This window comes from Eriocheir sinensis, chromosome 24, assembly GCF_024679095.1.
Source record: "Eriocheir sinensis breed Jianghai 21 chromosome 24, ASM2467909v1, whole genome shotgun sequence".
NCBI classification, from domain to species: Eukaryota; Metazoa; Arthropoda; class Malacostraca; order Decapoda; family Varunidae; genus Eriocheir; species Eriocheir sinensis.
In genome coordinates, this window is record NC_066532.1 from 15,779,549 (window position 1) to 15,786,795 (window position 7,247).

Consider the following 7,247-nt stretch of genomic DNA (forward strand, 5'->3'; position numbering starts at 1 on the left):
TTTCTCCCTTCCTTCTCTTTCTCCCTTCCCTTCCCTCGTGGCTAACTACCAGGCAATGTAAATAATAGACAAAGAGTATAACGCAACCCTTTTCTTATCAGCAATGGCACCAGCACAAGGCCAACGAAACAATGAAACAAAAAAGTCCGCTGAACCTGTACTGAACATGATAAAAAAAAAAGATTCTGTAAGAGGTGCGGGCATGGCTAGCGTAGACCAGGTAATGTAATAGCCAAAATAAATGAACAAATAAATAAATAACGCAAAAGGAAAACAAAATGAAACAAAATAACCCGCTGAACCTTTGCTAAACACGAGATAGAAACTTCCGTGCGAGATGCGGGCGGCGCGGGAGAGGCTGCCTTCCCGCGTCAAAACAGCTGACTGGGGCTCGTTCTCCCAAGCCTCCGTGGCACAATTGGTTAGCGCGTTCGGCTGTTAACCGAAAGGTTGGTGGTTCGAGCCCACCCGGGGGCGGAATTTTTATTTTTATTTTTCACAGTGAAGAAATGTTTGTGGTTGTATTCTGGGAAGGCTGCGACGCTCCCCGTGTGTGAGAGAGAAAGAGAGAGGTTAGGATAGGATAGGATAGGTTAGGTTAGGTGTGTGTGTGTGTGTGTTTCTTCATTACGGTTGGTCAGAGTCTGGAAGCGGTGAGTAGCGGGCTTTTTTTTTTCTCTGACTCTATTTGTTGCCCTTGAGCCGTCTCCTTTGCTTTAAAAAAAAAAAAAAAAAAAAACTCGTTATGTCTTTGGTAGAGGAAGGAGTTGTTGTTCTTGCGTCCAATGTTTTTCCTGTCTGGGCGTTACTATTTTCTACAACCCACGTTAGTTTTAATATTTGTTCCCACGCTAGTTTTAATATTTGTTCCCACGCTAGTTTTAATATCTGTTCCCACGCTAGTTTTAATATTTGTTCCCACGCTAGTTTTAATATCTGTTCCTACGCTAGTTTTAATATTTGTTCCCACGCTAGTTTTAATATTTGTTCCCACGCTAGTTTTAATATTTGTTCCCACGCTAGTTTTAATATTTGTTCCCACGCTAGTTTTAATATTTGTTCCCACGCTAGTTTTAATATTTGTTCCCACGCTAGTTTTAATATTTGTTCCCACGCTAGTTTTAATATTTGTTCCCACGCTAGTTTTAATATTTGTTCCCACGCTAGTTTTAATATTTGTTCCCACGCTAGTTTTAATATTTGTTCCCACGCTAGTTTTAATATTTGTTCCCACGCTAGTTTTAATATTTGTTCCCACGCTAGTTTTAATATTTGTTCCCACGCTAGTTTTAATATTTGTTCCCACGCTAGTTTTAATATTTGTTCCCACGCTAGTTTTAATATTTGTTCCCACGCTAGTTTTAATATTTGTTCCCACGCTAGTTTTAATATCTGTTCCCACGCTAGTTTTAATATTTGTTCCCACGCTAGTTTTAATATCTGTTCCCACGGTTTTAATATTTGTTCCACGCTAGTTTTAATATTTGTTCTACGCTAGTTTTAATATTTGGTCCCACGCTAGTTTTCATATTTGTTCCCACGCTAGTTTTAATATTTGTACCCACGCTAGTTTTAATATTTGTCACCCACGCTAGTTTTAATATTTGTACCCACGCTAGTTTTAATATTTGTTCCCACGCTAGTTTTAATATTTGTTCCCACGCTAGTTTTGATATTTGTTCCCACGCTAGTTTTAATATTTGTTCCCACGCTAGTTTTAATATTTTTTCCCACGCAATTTTTAATATTTGTTCCCACGCTAGTTTTAATATTTGTTCCACGCTAGTTTTAATATCTGTTCACGCTAGTTTCAATATTTGTACCACGCTAGTTTTAATATTTGTTCCACGCTAGTTTTAATATTTGTTCCACGCTAGTTTTAATATTTGTTCCCACGCTAGTTTTAATATTTGTTCCACGCTGGTTTTAATTTTTGGTCCCACGCTAGTTTTAATATTTGTTCCCACGCTAGTTTTAATATTTGTTCCCACGCTAGTTTTAATATTTGTCACCCACGCTAGTTTCAATATTTGTACCCACGCTAGTTTTAATATTTGTTCCCACGCTAGTTTTAATATTTGTTCCCACGCTAGTTTTAATATTTGTTCCCACGCTAGTTTTATGTTTTGTTCACACGCTAGTTTTAATATCTGTTCCACGCTAGTTTTAATATTTGTTCACGCTAGTTTTAATATTTGTTCCACGCTAGTTTTAATATTTGTTCCACGCTAGTTTTAATATTTGTACACGCTAGTTTTAATATCTGTTCCACGCTAGTTTTAATAATTGTTCCACGCTAGTTTTAATATTTGTTCCACGCTAGTTTTAATATTTGTTCCCACGCTAGTTTTGATATTTGTTCTCACGCTAGTTTTAATATTTGTACCCACGCTAGTTTTAATATTTGTTCCCACGCTAGTTTTGATATTTGTCACCCACGCTAGTTTTAATATTTGTTCCCACGCTAGTTTTAATATTTGTTCCCACGCTAGTTTTAATATTTGTTCCCACGCTAGTTTTAATATTTGTTACCACGCTAGTTTTAATATTTGTTCCCACGCTAGTTTTAATATTTTTTCACACGCTAGTTTTAATATTTGTTCACGCTAGTTTTAATATTTGTTCCACGCTAGTTTTAATATTTGTTCCACGCTAGTTTTAATATTTGTTCACGCTAGTTTTAATATTTGTGTCCCACGCTAGTTTTAATATTTGTTCCCACGCTAGTTTTAATATTTGTCACCCACGCTAGTTTTAATATTTGTACCCACGCTAGTTTTAATATTTGTTCCCACGCTAGTTTTAATATTTGTACCCACGCTAGTTTTAATATTTGTACCCACGCTAGTTTTAATATCTGTTCCCACGCTAGTTTTAATATTTGTTCCCACGCTAGTTTTAATATTTGTTCCCACGCTAGTTTTAATATTTGTTCCCACGCTAGTTTTAATATTTGTTCCCACGCTAGTTTTAATATTTGTTCCTACGCTAGTTTTAATAATTGTAAACACGCTAGTTTTAATATCTGTACCCACGCTAGTTTTAATATTTGTTCCCACGCTAGTTTTAATATTTGTTCCCACGCTAGTTTTAATATTTGTTCCCACGCTAGTTTTCATATCTGTTCCCACGCTAGTTTTAATAATTGTTCCCACGCTAGTTTTAATATTTGTTCCCACGCTAGTTTTAATATTTGTTCCCACGCTAGTTTTAATATTTGTTCCCACGCTAGTTTTAATATTTGTACCCACGCTAGTTTTAATATTTGTTCCCACGCTAGTTTTAATATTTGTTCCCACGCTAGTTTTAATATTTGTTCCCACGCTAGTTTTAATATTTGTTCCCACGCTAGTTTTAATATTTGTTATAAAAAAGCTTTAACTTCTCCTTTTACGCTTTAAGCTAATACACTACTTCCCCTTCTCCTTTTTTCCTTCTCTTTTCTTTTCTCTCCGCCTCAAACTCCTGCTTCATAACTTCTTCTTCCTCTTCTCCTCCTCCTCTTTCTTCGCCTCAAACTGCTACACTACTTCCATTTTCCTTCTCTTTTCTTTTCTCTCCATCTCAAACTCCAGCTTCACATTTTCTTTTCTCTTCTCCTTTTTCTCAACTTTTCCTTTCCATTCTCCTCCCATTTCTCCGCCTCAAACTCCCGCCACTATAACTCCTCTTCCTCCTTCGTCTCCTTCTGCTATACCTAATCTTTACTCTCTGGTCAGGTTGTGAGTTTATCTTGCGGTGTTTGCTTGACCTGACCTATTATCTGATTTTTACTCTGGGTCAAGGTGTGAATTCATCTTACACTGTTTGTCTGATCTGCCACCTGTTTTTTTTTTCTTTTTTTTCTCTCTTGGTCAGGTTGTTAAATCCTCGTTCTCTCTTTCCCTGACCTGTCCGCTATCTGATTTCTACTAGTGTTGGGGCTGTGAACTCATCTCTTGTGGGCTGTGAATTCATCTCTTGTGGGCTGTGAACTCATTTCGTTTGGGCTGTGAACTCATCTCGACTGGGCTGTGAACTCATCTCTTGTGGGCTGTGAACTCATTTCGTTTGGGCTGTGAACTCATCTCGACTGGGCTGTGAATTCATCTCGACTGGGCTGTGAACTCATCTCTTGTGGGCTGTGAACTCATTTCGTTTGGGCTGTGAATTCATCTCGACTGGGCTGTGAACTCATCTCTTGTGGGCTGTGAACTCATCTCGATTGGGCTGTGAACTCATCTCGACTGGGCTGTGAACTCATCTCGACTGGGCTGTGAACTCATCTCGACTGGGCTGTGAACTCATCTCTTGTGGGCTGTGAACTCATCTCGATTGGGCTGTGAACTCATCTCGACTGGGCTGTGAATTCATCTCTTGTGGGCTGTGAACTCATTTCGTTTGGGCTGTGAACTCATCTCGACTGGGCTGTGAACTCATCTCGATTGGGCTGTGAATTCATCTCGACTGGGCTGTGAACTCATCTCGCTTACCTGAACTTAACTATTGGTGACGGAGCATTTAGGACAAACAAGCACACACTGTTTACTCGCTTCTGACGCCAAACTGACCATATTGAGTTACCGGCCGACCAGATAATGCCAAGGATAACACTAAACTACGTAAGTATAATCCTTGACTAAAAGACGCTCGCTATCACATGCCCGGCGCTAATATGCAAACAAACATCCACTTGGGGCCGAGAAAACAAGTGTCAATCTACGCAAGTACTAAGATTACTTAACAGAAGGACACAAGCACACCTCTACCTCATCTAGGACAATACCTTTCACATATCCTTCAGCTGTCTTTTGTTTTCTCTGTCAATCTACGTGTAAAGTCAATCCATGTTAAGTGTTTGCAAGTATAGGGAGGCGGTGGCCTAGTGGATAAGGTGGTGAGCTTGGGATCGGACTGATGTCGACGCATGGGTTCGAATCCCCACCAGTGCTACCTTGAAACTTTGTGTCATTTGCCGAGTGGCTTAAAATCACCTACATGTCACCCTGACACCCGAGTTCTAGTTGCATAGCAATAAAGATGAGCTTTGGGGGGGTAACATGGGCCTTTCAGGTGCCACTATAAAACCCGCGCCCGCACCACTAACGGGCCTGCCTCTGAGCAACACCGAAGAGGCAGAATATGCCTACGGTGCATATGGGCTAACACGTAAAAAAAAAAAAAAAAAAAAACTACGATCACATAAGAGAAGGACACACACACACACACACCTCATCTAAGACACTACCCTTCACATATCCTTCAGCTGTCTTTTGTTTTCTCTGTCAATCTACGTGTAAAGTCAATCCATGTTAAGTGTTTGCAAGTACTACGATCACATAAAAGAAGCACACACACACACACACACACACACACACAGCGGCCTCATCTAAGACAGTATCCCTCACTTTCTCAGCTGCCTTTTGTCTTCTCAGTCATTCTACGTCTAAGTCAATCCACAATCACACAATACAAGCAACCACGCCCCTACCTCTTCTATGAATCTATCCTTCGCAAGCTCAACTGTCTCTTCTTTTCTTTCTTCTTTGTTTTTGTTTCTCTTATCGCCCAACGTCTTTACTTTATGGGGATGGACGGGATATGGCTTACCACGCCCGCACGCATAGGTATACCACTCGGCCATCACCTCCCCAAAATACATGCAGAAGTTGTGATGAAGAAAAACTATGATGCAATGGGTGATGGGTGCTGGTGGAGGAAGGCGTCGCGGGAAGGTATAGGAAAGGAGGGAATGAAGGGGTAAAGCTATATAGGAAAGGTAGGTCAGGTAAAGGTGAAGGTGTTGTGCGTCTTCAGGTAGGAAAGGGAAAGGGAAAGGGAAAGAAAGAAGGGAGGAAGCAACACTAGAAACACACCTGGCTGGGAGGAAAGGGCAGGTGACAGGCAGCACGGGGAGGGAACACATACACACACACGCACGCACGCAAATTTGCAACTCACGGTTTGACCAGAATGTGTGTGTGTGTGTGTGTGTGTGTGTGTGTGTGTGTAATGGTGACAGTCAGGATTGTGCTGGAAGAGAGGAGGAAAGAGAGGGAGGAGAGAGGGAGGGAGGGAAGGAGGGAGAGAGGGAGAGAGGGAGGAAGAGAAGGAGGGAGGGAGAAAGAAAAGAGAAGAGGGAAGGAAGGCACGTAAGGCTGACGTTGTTGTTGTTGTTGTTGTTGTTGTTGTTGTTGTTGTTGTTGTTGTTGTTGTTGTTGTTGTTGTTTTGTCGATTGTGATGCTTACGTTTTCTAATATAAATAATAAAAGTAATGAATATAAAGTAAACAACAACAACAACAACAACAACTACAACTACAACTACTACTACTACTACTATTACTACTACCACTACCACTACTAAACAAACCTAAGAAGACCAAATAATAATAATAACAATAATACCCTTAGCTTAATCATACTAATAAACAGTGATACTAATGTTAACTGATGGAACAAAAAGAAGAAGAAGAAGAAGAAGAATATGGTGGTGGTGGTGGTGGTGGTGGTAATGGTGGTGAAAATAATAACAATAATCGTGGTGGTGGTGGTGGTGGTGGTGGTGGTGGCGCAGGTGTACACTTCTTCACAGGTGAGAGCTCGTAAATCAGTGTTATCGGGGCGCACTACTTCACCTGCCTAAGGGCGTTGCAAGGTAAGGAGCGTGACCAACCTGACCCTCACCTGGCATACCTGTAGAAGAGATGACCAGGTGAGAGAGAATGTGTTTGTGTGTGTGTGCGTGTGTGTGTTTGTTTGTGTATGTAGGTATATAAATAGTGAGTGTTTGGTGGTGGTGATGGTGATGATGGTGTTGATGGTGATGGTGATTGATGATGATGGTGGTGATGGTGAGCCCCCTGCATAAAGCTACCCATTTCTACCCCTCCCTTCCCTTCTGCCTCCCCTCCCCTTCCCTTCCCTCTTCCTTCCCTCCTCTTCCTTCCCCTCTTCCTCCTCTCCCCTCTTCCTTCCCTCCTCTCCCCTCTTCCTTCCCCTCTTCCTTCCCTTCTCTCCTTTCTTCCCCTCTTCCTCCTCTCCCCTCTTCCTTCCCTCCTCTCCTTCCTTCCCGTCTTCCTCCTCTCCTCTCTTCCTTCCCTCCTCTCCTTCTCCTTCCCTCTTCCTTCCCTCCTCTCCTTCTCTTCCCTCTTCCTCTCCTCTCCTCTCTTCCTTCCCTCCTCTCCTGCCTTCCCTCCCTTCTTCCTCCCCTCCCCTCTTCCTTCCTCCTTCTTCCTCCCTAACATGCCCCCAGTAGAGAAAGTTAC

At 41.5% G+C, this 7,247-nt stretch overlaps 1 non-coding gene across 1 annotated transcript; it reads left to right on the forward strand.

The window, feature by feature from the left end:
* The first annotated feature begins 403 nt into the window (after positions 1-403).
* On the forward strand, positions 404-477 carry Trnan-guu (transfer RNA asparagine (anticodon GUU)). The gene has a single exon. It is a non-coding gene; the product is annotated as a tRNA-Asn (tRNA).
* Positions 478-7,247: the final 6,770 nt, after the last annotated feature.